At 39.0% G+C, this 18,112-nt stretch overlaps 1 protein-coding gene across 1 annotated transcript in view; it reads left to right on the top strand.

Moving 5' to 3' along the window:
• Nucleotides 1–18,112, top strand: part of RET (ret proto-oncogene) — an 89,056-nt gene that overhangs the window by 22,826 nt on the left and 48,118 nt on the right. The gene's annotated exons all lie outside the window — the stretch shown is intronic.

The following is an 18,112-nucleotide window of genomic DNA, read 5'->3' as shown; positions in this document are numbered from 1 at the left end:
ATTTAAGCCACCTTGGATGATGTCCCCTACACAGTAGGGAGCTGTGCGGTATGCCCTGCAGTCCTTGTCCTTGAGTATCCCCTGCTGCAGCCCTGGTCTCCGGTCACTTAGACCAGAGGAGCCTTTGGGGCCGCGCAGCACCCTGCAGACCCCAGGGTACTCCACGCGCTGCGTGGGAGTGGGGTGCTCGCGTCTCCTCCAGCTGCGCAGGAGATGCCTGCGGTGCTTGCTGCAGAGTGTGCCTTGGCCATTAGCAGATGCCATCTGAGCAAAGTCCTGCTCTAAAGCTTTGATTTTTTTGTTGTTATTTTTAAATCTATGTCTCTGCTTTCATAAAAAGACTTTTAAAAAATTTTTTTTGAAAGTCCTTTTTGTACAATTTTACAAGAATCACAGCAAGAGAAGAGATGATATCGCGACCAGGGCTTTAATCTATTATTTATTAGACCTCAGTTAAATGAGGTGCCTGTGACAAAGCAGGGTGTGTGGTTTTGGTTAAGTCCCCTGGGTCCACTGGTATGCAGTGTATTAGGACTGTCAGTGCAAAGCAGTCTTCGAGAGGAACTTTGTATTTGGATCGTAACCCCCCTTACTATTTCCAGCTCCTCTTTGCAAAGGAAATTATATCCTTAAAGGCACAGATTGTAGATGGATCAGGTCTGTGCTGAAGACACAGCTGTATTAGAGATTTTACCTGATGGATGTAGTTTTGCCAGCAAAACCCATTTAGATATGGTCCTTAACCTTTCTGTGCCCCAGTTCTCCAGGTCTAAAACGGGGATAAGATTCTCGACAAGTCAAGGAGGAAGTGGGAATACATTAAAATATGGCAAGACCACTTAGTACTACAGTGATGGGGAGGGATTCAGTAATGAGGAGGTATTATTTCATGTTTATGTTTTTAAGGGCTTGGAAACACCAATCCACACAGAAACCACACTGTGTAATATGTGTTCATTATTCTGTGAAAACCCTCTGCAGGAAAGAAACATTTTGCGTCTTAGAATAGCTTACAGCTGTTGTAGAACTGCACATTCAAACTGTCCTGTGCTTTTCCTGATTGGACAAGTAAATTTTTATCAACATGTTGTTGGGAATGCTTTTTCTTGTCCTCAGTCAGATGTTGTGAAAAGAGCGTGAGGTCTGTGAAAAGGGGTGAAAGCAACATGCTGGGGATTTAAAAACTTTGTTTACACTACTGAATAAATATGAATGCATAAACAAACACGGCTATTTTGTTTTTTTTTTTACTCTTCATATGGTATTAAACCATAGGAGTACTCATCCAGTCAGCATGAGAAGTATTTGATCATTTTATGCTGTTGGGGTTCAGGCAGGAGGAAATGTGGACTGGGAGACCTTGGACAGTGAGATTCTTTGTGGCTATTTTGGTCATTAAAGTGGCAGTACCCCATCAGACACTTGTCAGAAACTTTATTTTTTCAGTAACCTTAAAGCCATCTTTCAATGAACGTTACTTCTTTGAGAACAGAACATACCAAATACTTACAGGGGATTCTCAGGGCAGGAACAACCTTTAAGCTCACGTTTGAGTTTTCCAACCACCTGCCAATGTACACAACCAAAGGAAACCAAAATGATCTAGCCGACAGTGTGGGTCGATCCAGGAGGCCACTCCAAGCAGGTGTTTTTTCAACCAGTTGTTAGAGCTCCCAGTCCAGGCTTTGCTTCCCAAGCTATTAAAGCCTTCCTCTGTTAGATCAGTGACTTGGAACAGTGATCAGTGCAGTGGGCTTCTCATTTGTGTGGGTTCCTGGCAGGACGTAGACTTCCTTTATTTTTAAGTGCCGATAAAAGCAGGACTCAATTGCTAGGCTCCGAGCCTACATCCGTGTCAGCTATGTATTGTTAGGATACCTTCACTTTCTAAGGTGGCTAGGTTGCTACTAGAATGTCTGCAGTGCACCTATCCTCTTGACAGAAATTCTAATGAACTATTCATTTACTTTGGCCCTCTTTTTTCCCATTAATAATATCTAACCAATAGCAACAAATTATCTTAATACTTCAGTTTCACTGTTGATTGGTTGGTTGTTTTGTTTTGGCTTTTTTTCCTCGAGTTCTGTGAACAGCTGTAGTAGTTGTCCTTAGATGGAAAACTGGCAAATTTGTAGTCATTACAAATTCAGTTCAGAGATCGAAGCCTAAAAAAGAGGAAGAGTTCAGCAGTATGCTTCCCATGTTTTTAAGAATGTATAGGAAAACACAGACAGAAAACTGGGGAACAGTTGTACTGAAGTAGTATATACAGTAGATTAGACACAGAGACGCTTTTCTCTTTAGCCATACCAATTGATAATTTTTATTTGTGACCACCTAACTGTACAACAGTATCTTTTGTATGATACCCTGCTAAAGCTGTAATTTTTGTAATCACCTAAAAGTTTTAAGAAAAGTAAAGAACAAATTCATTGAGTAGAATAGCATGCAGAATATGGCACTTGCCTGCTCAATCTGGTGTTGTAGTATCAATGAAGATTGATTTAATGATGTTTTCCTCATAAGAAGTGTTCAGGAAAGCAATTTCCCATTTTTTCCTAGTACGTTGTCCAGGAAAACAGAATTGGAATGAATTCTGTTAAAGTTATTGGAAAAATCATGGCTGCTTTCCTCCTGGAAAGAATAATGGGAAATTTATTGGGACATCTGTTTGGTTATTTGAGGGGGGGGGGGGGGGGGAATAAAATTGGCATGAGGTTAACTTGATTTTTTTTCAGAGTAGTTATTTAAAATATTATTTGATTGAAAATAAATATTTTGGATTTTAATTAAAAGTACATCTAGTGCTTTTCTGGGTGCACATGTTTATACACATGCAGGGTAATAAAAGGTCATTGTTGTCTTACTTAGCTGCTCCTTTGTGACATAGTTTTATTCCATTCATGGGAGAATAAATAGAGAAAATGTAATAATAAATCAAACTTTATTGTGGTTAATGCCTTAAACATTGGAAATCATCTGGAATCTGTGATCAAATTACCAATCCACTATTATAATTATTCTAAGTACCCATTTGCTGTTTCCATGAAAATAATTAGGAGCAATAGTGAACTGCTATGGTACTTAGCACGTTTGTTACCAGTTTTTCCTTTTGCTGGGACTTTTGAAGAATAAAAAAAAAAGGAGGTGGGAAGAAGCTGAGTGTCTGGAGGTAATGCTGACTTGGATTAAGTTAATAATGATATTTCCATTTGGAATGTTCCAAAGAGTGAAGTACAGACCCAAATTAAACTTTATGTAAATTAAGCCTTTTTTGAGGCTGAAGCAATACAGGGGTTAAGGTTTTTCATGTCTCTCTCTTGAATTGTGGTAATTTCATGAAATTGCTCTGCAGCTGATCTGGGCAGGAAACCAAACCTCTCAGTCTGAAGACTGATCCAGATCTGTAACTCTGAGAGCAAATTTGTATACATGGAACTCAATATCACCTCTTCAGTCATTCAAAAAAATTTTAATTAAGGCATCTTTTTTAGCTCACTTGTAATTTCAGAAGCTTATTCCCACTAGTTTGCTAATCTGCCTCTGTCTCTTGCCTTTACCAGATTTATGTAGCAAATTATGCACATTATAAAAATACATTAAACCATTTGAAGTATTATAAATGTCACATGATCTGAGCAGCCAGAATAATTTTTAGATGCTTAGAACATGTTTTCAAAAACTACTTCACAAAAATAACCTAACAATCTCCAAACTCATGATACCTTGGAGGATACCTGTATTTTGTGGAGTCAATGTTATTGGGCTGTAATGCAGATAAATCATTGTAAATTGTAAAAGTGCAGTCAACCTACTAAAATGAATTCCTCCTTAGATATTTGCTGAACACTTCTACTTTAAGGTGAGATAGGTGTGGGGTAGCTGTGTAGCCTGACTTTTGAACAGGCTGTGGTTGTAGTTTCCCTGAATGAATTTCTGCTTTTCAAGGTCTATGGTCATGGTGGACTTTTAGAAGAACAACTAGTTTAGATGTTAAAAAAGTCATGATGGAGAATCTGCGTTATATCCAGATATGGTTTTCCATTGTTATCTTTGTGCTGAAAATTTTACTTCTATTTCTCTAGCTGTGAGCACCCAGTTGTTGGATGTACTTAATCTTGGTTTACTAGTTTCCAGAATCTTGTTTTGTCTTGTAGTTCCTGATGGTTTCTGTTGAGTTATCCATTAATACATCTTTGACATAAAAGCACATTCATAGTTTTTTCAGTGCAACTGCCCGATTAAATGTTGTGTTTCCTCCATGCGCTATTTTATAGGTATCCAAACAGACTGTAGAGGATTTGGGTGTTCTGTCTGTTGTCTGAAGTACAAGAGCTGTAGTTCGTTCATTAGGAGCATGAGGCTCAGGGTTGCAGATTAACCAGCTGCACTGCCTGCATTCATGTGGTCACAACCTTCCAAATTTACCCCATCATGAGAGGAAGAATTAATTATAGTCCTAATTGACTGTTTCCTTGGATATAAGCAGGAAGGAACTGCTAGGAGGCAAAGTGATTAATCAGTTAAGCTAGTTACATCAATCAAATGTGTGAGAAAGTTCATCATCCCAAAGGCAGAGAAAAGTGATCTCAAAAGCCATCAGCTCTTTCATTGGGGTTTTGCTGTGTTTGTCAGCTTTCAGAGGGATTGCAAAAAATAAAAAGTATGTGCAATTAACCCAGTCTGTGCTCAAAGATATGTCTGGATTATCGTGGGAGAGGTAATACAGCAAGATGTTCTCTTATCAGACATTGCGTGTAGTCCTCATTAAAAGACCTTAGTGCGTGTTTTTCATGCAGATGGACAAGTCGCATGTATCTCCCAACAAATAACTCGATGCCGCTATCTCATCGGTCCTATCAGTTGAGCCAGTGAACTGGAAGCCTCTTAGTTGCAGCCTCGGTGAAGCGAGCTTGATCTAGTGAAACCATAAAGCCTTATCTCGCAGCTGGCAGTGCCTCGTAGTGGTCCCCCTGCTTCCCCCAGCTGCCGGCCCTTCCTCTCCCAGGGAACATGAAGCACTTTGAGGGCAAGTGAAAAACTTCTGGAAAATCCCCTTGAACCATGTTTTGGCTTATTTTAATAGACTGGATTGGAAACAGCAGCTCTTAAAGAACGGTTCAGTTTTCCTAGCTTTGGCTGGCAACCTCTGTCAGAGAGAAAGGGAGGCGAGAAAGGATGGGTAAGCGCTCTTCTCCCTTGCACTGGAGCACCTTTGTACGGGGCTAGGCACCGCAGATCTGGGTTGTCCGTGCAGCCTTTCTTCTGGGCAGAGTTGCTTTAAACCCAGCACGCTCCTTTAGTCTTGCGCAGCTCTGCAATGCATCCGCGCAGCTGAGGTGGCGGTGCGGGAGGGGAGAAGCTGAAATGTGGGTGAGAACTGCTTTTGCTGGTGTTGCCAATAATGCAAAGGTCTGCGGAGAGCATAGGAGTAACTTCCTTCGCTTCAGGGGAGCCTCTCATGTGCTTGTATTTAGCCACATGAACCATGTTTCCAGGACTGGAAACTTAGTTGCCATGCATTATTTTAGGAAACAGTCCAGTTTCACTCACTTTTATCTGTCGATAACTAGAAGCCCAGTTCAGATGGAGACAGAAGGATTTCTGCGTGCCTGAGCTCTGGGCCAATCTTGTGACAATTCAAAGAAAACTTAGGAAATAAAGCTGCACAGGAGGTTACGAGGGGTGTGAAACTATAAGAAAAATAAAGCTTCTATGAAGTTAACATTGGAAAAATTAATTACGATTTTATAAGATCCACTGGATGTAGTCATGTATTCAGATATAAAATCTGTACCTACTAACTGAATAAGCTATCTAGAAAAAAACATATGAGCAGTTATGCTAAACAGTTCTTGACTGCAGCTAAAAGATTAGGGTTCAAAGTCTGTGTGTATCTATCTGTATTACTACTTTTGTTTGATTTTCCCAGATGTGTATTCATGCTTATGAATGAGCATGTACTAGTACGTAGTCTAGTCTGTGGGTAACTAATATGAATTTTAAGTGTTGAGATGTAAATTGTTTAAATCAGAATAGAAATATGAGTATTATTCTTATCTTTGCTTTGTTTCCGTATTTTAAACATTGGACTCAATTGATATGCTGAATGTCAGCTAGCAACTTCACTTACGAGCTTTCCAGGGTAAATTAATTGTTTTAGAAAGCAGGGTTTTCTGCATACTTAAGAAGAGACAGATTTCATCCAAATTGCTCCAGAAGAAACATGATTACAGTTTAAAGAAGCAATTTAATTTTTTTTTTCTGATTCTAATTAGGATCTATACAGTTCTGTTTGTTTTAGCATATATACTTACGTCTGGATTTTATTTATATATGTTTGCTTTTATAAATATCAAATCCACAGCTGCATTAAAAAGTTGCTACTTTTAATGTTTTAGCATGATGCTACATCTTTGGCAGATGTTTCTCATTTTGTAAAATGAAACATTTCTAGGAAGGTCATCTTTCACTTGCGCATAACTTTTTTAAGTTTCTTGAATCAAAGGTAGAACATAGGAAATAACATTGGGACTGTAAATGTCTCTGTAATCAAAATGTCTTTTTGGCTAGCATTCTTTTGGGCTCACCATAAAAGAGGTTACCTTAAATAATAAGGCAAGTGGCTCTAGGTGGCCTTGCTTGAGTAGGGGTGTTGACTAGATGATCTCCAGAGGTCCCTGCCAACCTTAAGCATTCTGTGATTCTGCGATGTGCTGTTTTTTAAAAAAATCTATAGCACAAAACAATGATTTCTGAATAAGTGCCATCTGTTTGTGCCTTTCCAATTTTCCTTTAAAACTGGAAAATATATTGCTAACTAGATGGACAAGTTGTCTCGAAAAGGAACCAACCTGCCATGACTAGGGTAATGCTGAGGAAACAGAAATATAGTCTGCAGGTGAGCGAGCCGCTTGTTCTGGATCCAAGCCATATGGGCATGGAGGTTGCCCATTCTATTCTGGACCTCAGCCTTATGACCATGGAGGTCTGCTCTATAACTCTACTCTCTGTCTCTTGCTTCAGAAGAGAGTTATATTTTGCTCATATAGCTGTGTAAGTTGATTTACTCTGCCTTTATTCAGAGAAAAGTGAATTAAACCTGTAATGAATAAATCTAATTTAAAAATTACATTGTTGATCATCACTGCAGCAACATGCAAGATCCTTTCTGAGGTTTGCCAATCAAATGTATGAAGTACAATACAAAATAAAATGTATGCAGCTAGGCATTCCCGTTTTGAGAGTCAGAGCAATGTGATCTTCGTAAAAAGCGGAATTTTGGCAAAATTGGGCCAGCCAAAGAGGTTTGAGTTGAGTAGGTCCACAAAGTCCTTATGGCATCCAATAAAAAATAGTGGGTTTAATGATATGTAGACTGACTGACTCCACTGGGCTTTTTGGTAAAGTAGCATTCATTCAAATGGATGGGGATCATTGAAGAATTACAGTTGATGTATTACATTAATTTTGGTTTAAAAGGAGATATTGTCCACCCTTAAAAACAAAATATTGCTGAATTATACCCACAGAGAAACATATTAAACACATTAAACTCTTCTAAGAGTGCTAATAGTCCAAATACCATTTTGAACCTAAATTCTGGACAAAGAAGTTTTAAACAACATACATCATTACCCAGGGTGTTGTTAGGAGCTGAGACTTTCAAATGTTTTCCTTAGCATAAATTCTTAAAACATAGCACTTTCTCATTCTTTTTGACTAAACATTTTTATGCAACAGTCCCCAAGCATACATCTTTCTCTCCTTAGGTGTAACCCATACTCACGCATTTATGTCATTGTGGATACGCTAAAATTTGTCATCTTACCCTGTCTGCAAGTATTTGCAAAGTGTTGCCTGTAGTCTCAAACCTGGTGAAGTCTCTAGGGTTCTTGACCTCAGCAAGTTTAGATGAGGCCAGCGACTGCATTAAAAATAGATGTTTTCGTCAGGTGTGCCTGCACTGCCAGTTGATCTGAGTCTGTAGTCTGGTACAGGCTCAGCATTATTCACACAGTAGCATGAACTCACGTGCATTTTTAACCTGTGGTCTCTGAGGAGGAGAGCTGAAGTGCTGGACGTCCAGGCTCTCCTTTGTGAAGGCTGGACAGGCTTGGCACAGCAGTGCCAACTGTGGTATCTCCCAGCCAATTAGCCTATACCTTCCACCCAGCTCTTCTCAAACTGTTTCCAATCTAAGAGCCAAGACTGCTGATGAAAAATACCTGATCCTTAAAACTTGAAGCATTTAAGGAAACTTTTGAGCCCACTGTGCATCCTTTAATGAGACATAGTCGTCACTCTGTGGTTTCAAGATTCTCCTCTTCCAGTGAGACGGGTGAGATGCTGAGCTTGAAAATTACCCCAAAGTGTTGGCAAATAGTAGGTCCCCTCCTATGAATCTTACCCTCATATATTGCTACCCGAATTTCCATCCTCAGTTCAGTGCTAACTATAATCCATGTAACTAAGCATCTGATGCCTATTCCTTGTTTTCCATCTTTCCGAAGCACTCAGTGTTACGTGCAAGTAGATAAGTGTGTGTGGAAGGCCACGCAGTCAGTAAGGGAAGTATATTGTGTTTGCATCACCAGAAGTGGGGCTACAGCCTGAGCGCTTCCAGTGCTCTTGACCTTTTTTTTAAGTTTTGTTTAATGTAGTATAAAAATGTTGTATGTGTGATGCTATCCCTAAAAATGTTAGTGAGGAGAACACCTTTGGAGCAGATCAGGTAGCCTTCATCTAAATTGCTTCCCACAACTGTCTCGTCTCTCAGTGGACTGCTGTATTTGCAGCATTAAATGGAACTGGTATGCTGAAGGACTTGGAGGCAGACGTATGCAGAGTACCTCTGGAGGACTGGGCACAGCGGCATGAGGGTGCCAGGCTTCACTGGCAGTGTCTTTGTACCAAAAGCCAAGGGGCTTTTTTTAGCTCTACATTGTGTTCCCAATGCACAAGTCCGTGGGGTTAGCTAGCTGAGCAAAGTCGTCTCCAGTGCGTTGGAAAAATATGGGAGGTCAGACCCCTTTCTAATAACATATAAAAACTAGGGAATAGTCACTGGAAACAGCAGTGCCTTTGGACTGATTCATGCAAGCCTAAAGCCAGAATCTTATCTCTTTCCTTGAAATCAATGTTTATTAAATTGGTAATTGCTTTAAAAGTGGAGAAATATGCAACGGCCTGACACTTACTTGTTTTCCCTCTGACCGCTTTTATCTTTGCCAGCCGGTGTGTGGGAACTCCCAGCGAGTGCCAGCAGAACTTGTCAATGTTCATTCCAGAGCAGAGCAACAGGAAAGCCACAAAATACTTTTAAGCAGCTCTGCCATCACTTTTCTCACACTGAAGCCTCCTTAGAAAAGTGAGCAGTTGTCCAGTATATTTTGCTGTACTTCACTCAGAAAAATATTAGCACATCAGCAAAAGAAATGCGCACCAAATACATATAAAAACTGACACCTGTGGTTGGTTAATGCTCTGGGAAATAGCCTTAGTGCTCATCAGTGAACCTCTGAGACGTGAAGATTGATTTATACACTGGACCTTTTATTCTGCAGCCTGAAACTAGGAGAATGTTACTCAAGAAAGTTCCTGGGTACCTGGCTTAGTCGATTGTCGTATGCATTTTGCATCATACACATAGCGGCAGTGTTTACAGTCAGTGCAGATCCACGTTGAAACTGAAACAGAGTTTCTTATTTTCAGTAAGACCCAGGTTACTAAACAATGCTTTAGGTCACTTTTTTTTTCCCAGAATAATCATCTCTGGAGTTCTGCTCAGGTTTTGAATACAAAGATACACAGATAACATTTGTTATGGATATTTCATTATGTGGCAGAGATCATGTTGTATTTTCTCCTTCTTCCCTTTTTCCTTTTTTTTTTTTTAAAAAAAAATTGAAACTGCAAATTGGAACTTTGATCTGAAATTTCCTAATCCAGCATTTTTTGATCCTGTGTAGCATGTGATCTCAGGAGTTTAGTTCAGCAGGTTGTTTTTTTCTATTTCTTTTCTTTCTGTCACACTGACTTCACAAATTCTAGGAAAGTTCAGCTTCAGTCTTGAGCCCTGAGCCTGTCAGCGGAGATTTATGAAAGGAAGAGTATACCCTACTGCCAGTGTTTTATTGTTAGGTGTAGCATAGAAAGAAATCTGAAAGTTATAAGGGTTTGTATGTTGTGGTCTCTCTTTAGCATGAAATGTAACAGCTTTCCTTAATGATAAAATGGGAATAAATAAGTGTACATCTTAAGTTTAGGCTTTGTTAAGTTTTTACAACAAAAAGTAGCAAGCCAGGCAGCTATTTATTCCTGATCCATGGAAACTCTATTTCATGAAAAAGCATTCATGGAAAAGTCAATGCACTTGAGTCTTAGCCATGACACAAAACCCTGCTTGGTTTGTTGATGCAAATGTGTTTGGGGGTGGGGGGTTTAAGGCACAGGTAAGAGTTTCTGAGCAGAGAGACTAAACCTGCAATTTTGAATTTACATTTCTGTCGTATTCATTTGAAATATGAACTTCTATTTTCATTGTGCATTTTAGTCTTTTAGCCTGTGAATATTGCTGCCTCGAGAAGCAAATAGGGGAAGCAGAAGAAATAAGGCTTTTGATGACACTTAGATTTAAAACATGAGCTCTTGATGAAATGGTGCAGCAAGCACCTTTGCAGAGGACTTGAAAAATCAAAATGTCTTGATAAAATGTGCATGGAGATACTGTGCTGGAGCAAGACCTGATTACTTCTTTGCCACTGGAAATGCCACTGGAGGTGTTCTCAGCTCATAAACAGAGCAGAAAGCATTGATTTCACGATCTGAGAAAAATGTAAATGTATAAACTTTGGGCTTCAATATTCTTTTTGGGTTGGGTTGCCCAGGGGCTAGTCGGTGAAAGACAACAGCATTTCCTTTGACACTGGGACTGTCACTTACACTTTGTTTATGCATAAAAAAAATGTGATCAGAATGACTGCTCTGGTAGTCTTACAGTTCAGAATAAATGTCAATATCAAGGACTATCTGTGTGCATCAGTGCAACCCAAGACTCGGTACAGACCTTAATGTAGAAATTGCTAATAATTAAAGACAGTAAGTGATCAGAAGTTACCCAACAGAAATGCTGCTGCTTTCTGATTAGTGAAACCTTTATCAAAAGTGACTGTGTGAGAGAAATAATGGAATTGCCTTCTCTTCTACTGGCAGTGGAGGATACAAAATGAGGCAAAGATTTAACTTTATAGTAAAGACATTTTTAAAGTAAAAAAGGCATTGAAATAGCTATGAAATACATTAAGCAAATTCAGTCTTTAATACTCCGAGGAGTATTGTTTTCTATCTGATTGTTTGGCAGTGTGTGATTGTTTGGTGTGCCCTGTAGCAGGGGACTGGGCTAGAACCCAGAAGTTCACCTAAAGGAAAATAAAGCTTTTGTAAACTCCTGTAAAGGCCCCTGCTACTCCAGGTTTTATTAGTGCTTTTATTACAGTTTCTTTTAGGCTTCTCTAGTTCATTCCTATAACTTGTCAGGCATACAATGTAGTTCACGTCTGTCTTAAAGCTAGCTGAGAAGAGCTGTCTAGAAAAGCCATCAGTGTCAAACGTGGATCATTAGTGTTATGTCAGCCCGTTTCTAAGCCTTGTCAATACAATTTCTGCCCTTTTGCTGACAACATTTATGCTTTAAGACAACAGCATAATGACTAGCTACTGTGTGGTAATGACTAAAAGTCCCCAAAGGAAAAGTTCCTCTGTTTTATTAAATATGACGTTCACAGCTGGGATAGGGGGGTTTCTTGGGTTTGGGGTTTTTTTTTTGGTTTGGGTTTTTAATGATGGTGGGTGTAATAGGGATTTTCATGAAACTATTTTAAAAGCAGGTCTGTATTGTAAGAGCATTTAAGAAAATGTCTTGTCTGCCAGGGTGTCCTGAGGAATTAAAGGTTCAAATGCAGATGTATCATACCAGTATTTTAGGTCTTCTCATATATTTTTGTTTGAAGCATATATGTATATTTCTTAGAAGAAGATTATATAAATTAAAAATTAAAAAATAACAAAATGACAAGATCCTACCTTCTGCATTTCATAGATCACCTAAATTATAATAATCTGCACCTAAAATATAATAAGCTAAACCAAAATGCTCTGTTAATTCATGACAAAACTTTAAATAAATAAATAAATAAGCTCACAATTACACTGAGATTTGACTTCCTGGATTGAAAAATTGAATTGCAGGCTCATAGCTCCCTTGAGTGTTTGGAAAGAGAATAGCAGCTCTTAATAACTGCACTTTCCTGTGAGAGGTGGATGTTCATATCATTACCATTTTTCTGGCAAATTTTCAACCACCAGCAGCAAAAGTTTTCATTGATTGCCTACTGCTGTAAGGCAGTAATGATACCGCTGTCTCTTTCTTTCATGAACTGTGGGAATTGGAGAAAATGAGGGAAGCTAGAGCTATTAGATATGGATAAAACACAATTCAGGCAGAGCTATTTCCGATGTCACTACATAAGGTCTAGCAGACTAATTCTTACACAGCTGCACTAAATATAGAAAATAGGTTTTCCAATGCAACAGTGGAGAATCCAAAGTAAAAATCGATCAAGATGCTGTAAAGTCAGCCACTCCCTAGAAAATGAGAAGGTGTCGCGTGCACCTTTTCTCTGAAAATCAGATCCCTCTTGCCATGACTAGCGTAGAGGAGCCACTGTTGTTGATCAAGAAGAATAAAATATTGTGCAATTATCCCAAACCAATACTGTTACCATTTGGTCAAGGATTACCATTTTCTTAATTGTTACAATCCAGTGATGGTAAGGGGGAAAAAAGCTATTTGTGAGAAATATTGGTACATATTTCACTTGAGTGTGTTTGCCCTGTGAAGATGGCTTAGGCATAGGAAATAGATGGAGGTGTTTGTGGTTATTAGCATCAGAATTGCACTGAGCTGTCAGAAAGTGATCCCTGATGTCTGACTCTGTCTATTTATAATTGACAGGAAAACTTGCGTTCATTTTGATGATGCAGAATCAAGTGCAGCTGGAGGAAAGGAAATGGGGAAACTTGAGCTAATGTAGTAATGGAATGCAGGAGTTTGTGCATATACAAATCTTTGTCATAAATCTACAGTTAATTGTTTTTCATTCATTTTCATGACTTGGGATTGTGAAAATTTAGTACTTCATTAAGGAAGCAGCACAGTGATCTAAATCTGTATCTTAATGTAGGAAATGCTTCGTGATACTGATGTCCTTTTGACTAAGATACTGAATTTAAGCTTATTTGTCTTTACCATTAAGGAACCTTTCATCTATCAAGTATGATGAACAATTTCCTCAGATAAAAGTGCCTTGTGATTTATTTTTATTTTTATGTGAAACAAATATATTTAGTTGTCAGTACCTTGTTCTCCAAATCACTGCTGTAATGTTTACCTTGCATGCGAGCTCAGCGCTGTTGGAGTAAATATATGTGAAAGCTAATTAAAGTATAACAAGAGTTCAGAGCACTTGTGTGTTGCTAAATTATTAATTGAGGATTTTATGGTTTTGAGATTTACAACTAGTGTATCAGTTTTAGCACAAGACAGTGATACATATATCGCTGGTCTTCTCTAGTTTCTCATTATCACAATCTCTGCATATACATAATGCATAAACACATCTAGAAGGCACATAGAGAGTGTGCACAAAGAGTGAATAGAACAACAGGTCTTTATTTAAAAAATCAGAAATAAAACAGCAGACTGAGACCACCTTCTTGTCTTGGCATCTCTTGTCATATAATGCGGAATAATTCCACTTGCCAGAAATACAAGCAATGTGAATGAACCTCGAATGTGTTGGGTTGTTGGGGTTCACTGAAATTAGTGAAAGCAAAAGAAAATTACTAAAAAAGCAGTGGGAGATTAGGGTGACATAGTGGTTGCAAAGCCTGTCTACAACAGAGCTGGGAGCTTTATAAAGATGGTATTGCAACACTTACCCTCAGTTTTGCCTTTCTTCTTGATAATCTCACATCCTTTCTACAAACCTGCATAATGCAGAAAAGACAGGACCATTTAAAATGTAAAATGAACCTTTGATGACTTGAATCTCTTACTTGTATGTCTTCAGCAGTGCTAAGTTAGCCCCTAGTCCTATCCAGTTCCTGCTGGGGGGGAATACATTGAAAGAATGCATGCTATGAACCATTATTATTCCAATTTACCTTTAAAAAATAACAAAGAAGGTACATGGGATTGTACAAGATGTTTCCAGTGATAGGGAAGTACTTAGAGCAATCTCAGTAGAGATGCTTCCTAGTTTCTGATGCTGAAACGGCTGAAACCTTTGTCTATCTCCAAAGATTGAGCTACTATTTTTTAAAATTAATTTCTCTTGGGTTTAGTGTTCCTTTTGCTTTAGGCAGATTCACGCTGAATAAGGTGCTATTTAGTTACAAAAAAGTGATTTGCATTATCTCATGCAAAAATGAAACCCCATTGTTTAAAATATTTCCAATTAACCTTCCATATTAAAGTTGGAAAAGGCTACGTAGTTTATGCATGGGGCACAATCTGAATCTATCGTTAATCCTGTTTCTTTTATTGTTTGTGTAATTATTAGACACTTATATAGATGCTACTTCTGGATCAGGTAATAGAAGAAATAATGTCTTGACATTATGGATTTGTGGATCGATATTTCTCTTATGTTTACAACCATGGGCTTTATGATCCTGCATATGACTGTTGAGCTGAGATGTAGGGAAAGCCTTTCATAGGGACATTGTAGTGTAAGCGTTTCCTTTTGTTTCTGTATAAACAGACTAAGTCACCTCCAGGTAGTCCTGATGGTTGTTCTAGCTGAACTATTTAAAGAAAAGAAATGGTTGAAAATACAGCTCTGTGTGCGTATGCATGTATATTTTCACAAATGCTTAATCCAACTAATATTTTTTTCAGATCTTATTTTAATCTTGATACATACGTAAATTTGTATGTACACACATGCACTCTACCTGCACAAGTTTCAAGTGAAGATTTTTACCTGTCATCTACTGTAAGCCAGCCCAAACAAACCCTCAAGCTTTGCAGCTTTTAGCAAGGGCTCTCTTTGTGAGATCATTTCTCTGATGCTTGTAAACTCAGGATTAGTTGTCAAAGCAAAATACAGAGGGTCATTGGAAATACAAAAGTACGGAATATGATAAATCGTGTCTGTACAGAGCTGAATTGGAGTGGTATAAAAATGAAGCATTATGTCATCTTCATTTTTTTATGCTGCCTTGTAAACACCCTAAATTTGACCCAGATGTAAATAAATTACATTAAATATTTATTAATGTAATTTCTGCTGCATTACAATAGTCAGTCAGTTTCCTTGTCTTGCATTTCAGCTCCGTACTCCTACAGAGAAAAATTATATCCAGTTGCTCTCAAGCAATTAAACCATACTTTAAAACAGGAGTATTTAATCACACAAATAAGGAGGAGTGACAGAATCAGGATCTGAAGAATTTTCAGGAACCCTTGCAATCTCTTACAGAAACTTTCCATGCACATTCATTACTATGAGGGATGGTTTAAGTTTTAGTAACACTGGTATTTAGAACAATGAAGCATCAAAACCTTGCCTTTTTTGCTAAAGTAAAAAACCAACCAAACAAACCAAAAACCATAAGCAAGCAAGAGAAAGGAAGCTTCTAGCCTTTTTTGCACTTACAGAAGTTCAGAAGTGAGTTTCTAAAACTTACCTAGAAGTACAGGCTCTGAAAGGAAAGCGTAGGCACAGGTTTGACCTTGGTCTGAACTGGGCATCAATGAACTAGTAAGTGGAGCCTTAGCAGAAGCATTGTCCCATTCTCTGGTAGATAGTGTGCTGTGCAGATTTTCCGTTCTTGAATAGAGGCAAAAATGAAAATCTTGACAGCTCTCACAAATCTGATTGAAATACTTTCTTTTTGACAAATTTAGGGTTTGTCTTTGATCTTGACATTTTGAAAATTCATGTTCAGTATGCCTGATACAGGAAGCAAACTTTCTTTTTGTCTGATCCATCTTTTGGCTTTACCAGGTCTATCTCATTAACGTCTTGTAGAATTCATTCTCATTTTCCTTACTAACAGGTTAATACAGGTGGTCAACTGAGCTTTTTTATCTAATATTTTATCTACTTAATTTCTGTGTTTTCAGTCTAAAATTCGGGGTTGTTTTCAATATGAGCATGGGAATCTGGTGAGGAAAATCACAAGAGAGGCAATTAACTTAAAGCAAACCAGTTTAATAGGTCTGGAATATATTCTAGTTAAGTATTGTTTCTGCTTACCATTACTTTGCAAGGACCTGTTCCCTCTGGAAGTATCATGTTCTGTAAAACACATGTATTTCACTGATACTGCTGCTCTTGAAATTCATTCTATCATTCTCTTAACAATTGTGCTGCATTTAAATGTATGCAACAGGTGAAACTCCGCAATTACCCAGCTCCATAAATTTTGAGCATACTTTCAGAAAATTCTGGTATGAAGCTCTACAGTGATCTTTCCCCAATCCACTCTAACGTAGGGTCCAGACGAGCAGCTTTATAAAGAAGGAATTAATTTCATTTTCACTTTAACACATTTTCTTGTGTTCTCTGGTTCATATCACATCTGTTACAATTTCTGTAATAAGCAGCTTAAAAATAACACACCTAAAAATAAGTAACGTCATGCCTCCGAGCCGCCTTAACGGCTTGCTAGCTAATGAAGTGTATGCCCGTTGCTCTGTGTGTCATTGTTCCAGTGCATTTGAGAGTCACTAGGAGTTATACCTGGGCACTCATGCTGCAGCCTGAACTCAATGAGCCGGTGGCAGAATTTGACTGTCAAAAACCAGGAGGAATCTTTAATAACTGCATTTGTGCAAGAAACGGCCCCCCCCGAGCGGTGGCCGTACCCCTCGGAGGGTCGGGGAGGCTGGCTTACCCTGGCACGTAGAGGGGAGCGTGGCAGACGCGGGGTCCCTCCGCCGCCGGGGCCGTGTCCCCATCCGGCGCGGGCTGCCTCGTGCCGTGCCGCCGTGGTCAGCCAAGGACCCCGCGGTCAGGCGATGGGTGAGCGGTGCTGCGGGGCACGAGCTCTTCCCCGGCCTGTGGTTGCTGACACGGGAACTCTCACCCTGGCTTAGGAAAGGGAACTGTCAGCTTGTGCTCTGCCGGGAGCTGCAGGTGGGAGCCGAGCTCCAGAGCCGGTCCTTGTTGACGGGTCCCTCTCGGAGGTGTTCAAATAGCTTCTCAGGGTGCTTCGTTTAAACCGTGGTTATGTTTTGCCCTGGTGAGTATTAGTTCTCCGAGTGGTTATCTCAGGTGATGTGCAGCCAGGTCCACTGGAAATAGTTCTTCTGTGATTACCTTGTAAAGGAGTCCCAGTGCAGCGAGGAGTTCCTCATTTTAAATCCTGCTGCTGAACCGAAGGAAAGGTTGGAGTGATTCCCTACGTGATGTGGAGATTGTTCTCTCTGTTAAACTGTCTCTGACTGAAGGAACGTTCATCAAAATGCTGGCAAAACCACATGTATTCTTACGGGATGGATAAGCCTGTGTTAAATGGTGGATATTGTCTTGAATACCTTGCAGGGTGTCCAATCCCTGTAGCGTTGTTTCCAGCTATGCTGTTTCGTGCTACCTTTCCATTAAGTGACAGTGTTTTTTCTAAATTACTGGCTTTTTGGTTTATGAGGGTGAGTTTATTTCTTAATTCTGTAAGGGCTAGTAAGGGTATTAAGTGGGCAAGCCCTTTAATTAAAATATACAGGTGCATTGCTGCTCTTGTTCTCTGATGAATTGAACACTGAGTATATTAATACTAGTAATGGAACATAATGGCTCCTTTTCAAAAGTAAAGAAAATTATTTCACGAACACAAAACTAACCTTGCTAGATAATTGCTTATTGAAATCTGATGCTGTGCAACAAATGGGGGATTATTAACAGAAGACTCCCATGTTCATCTGTTATATCATTAAATCCTGTATGTTACAATGATAGGGCTATCATTGCATTAAAAGCATACCCCTTTTCTTGGAGATGCATGTAAATTCTTGATTAAGGATTTTGATTGCATTAAATTGTTG

Source organism: Buteo buteo, chromosome 4, assembly GCF_964188355.1.
Source record: "Buteo buteo chromosome 4, bButBut1.hap1.1, whole genome shotgun sequence".
Classification (NCBI taxonomy): Eukaryota; Metazoa; Chordata; class Aves; order Accipitriformes; family Accipitridae; genus Buteo; species Buteo buteo.
The sequence above is the reverse complement of the archived record's forward strand: the minus strand, read 5'-3'. Positions and strand labels throughout refer to the sequence as shown.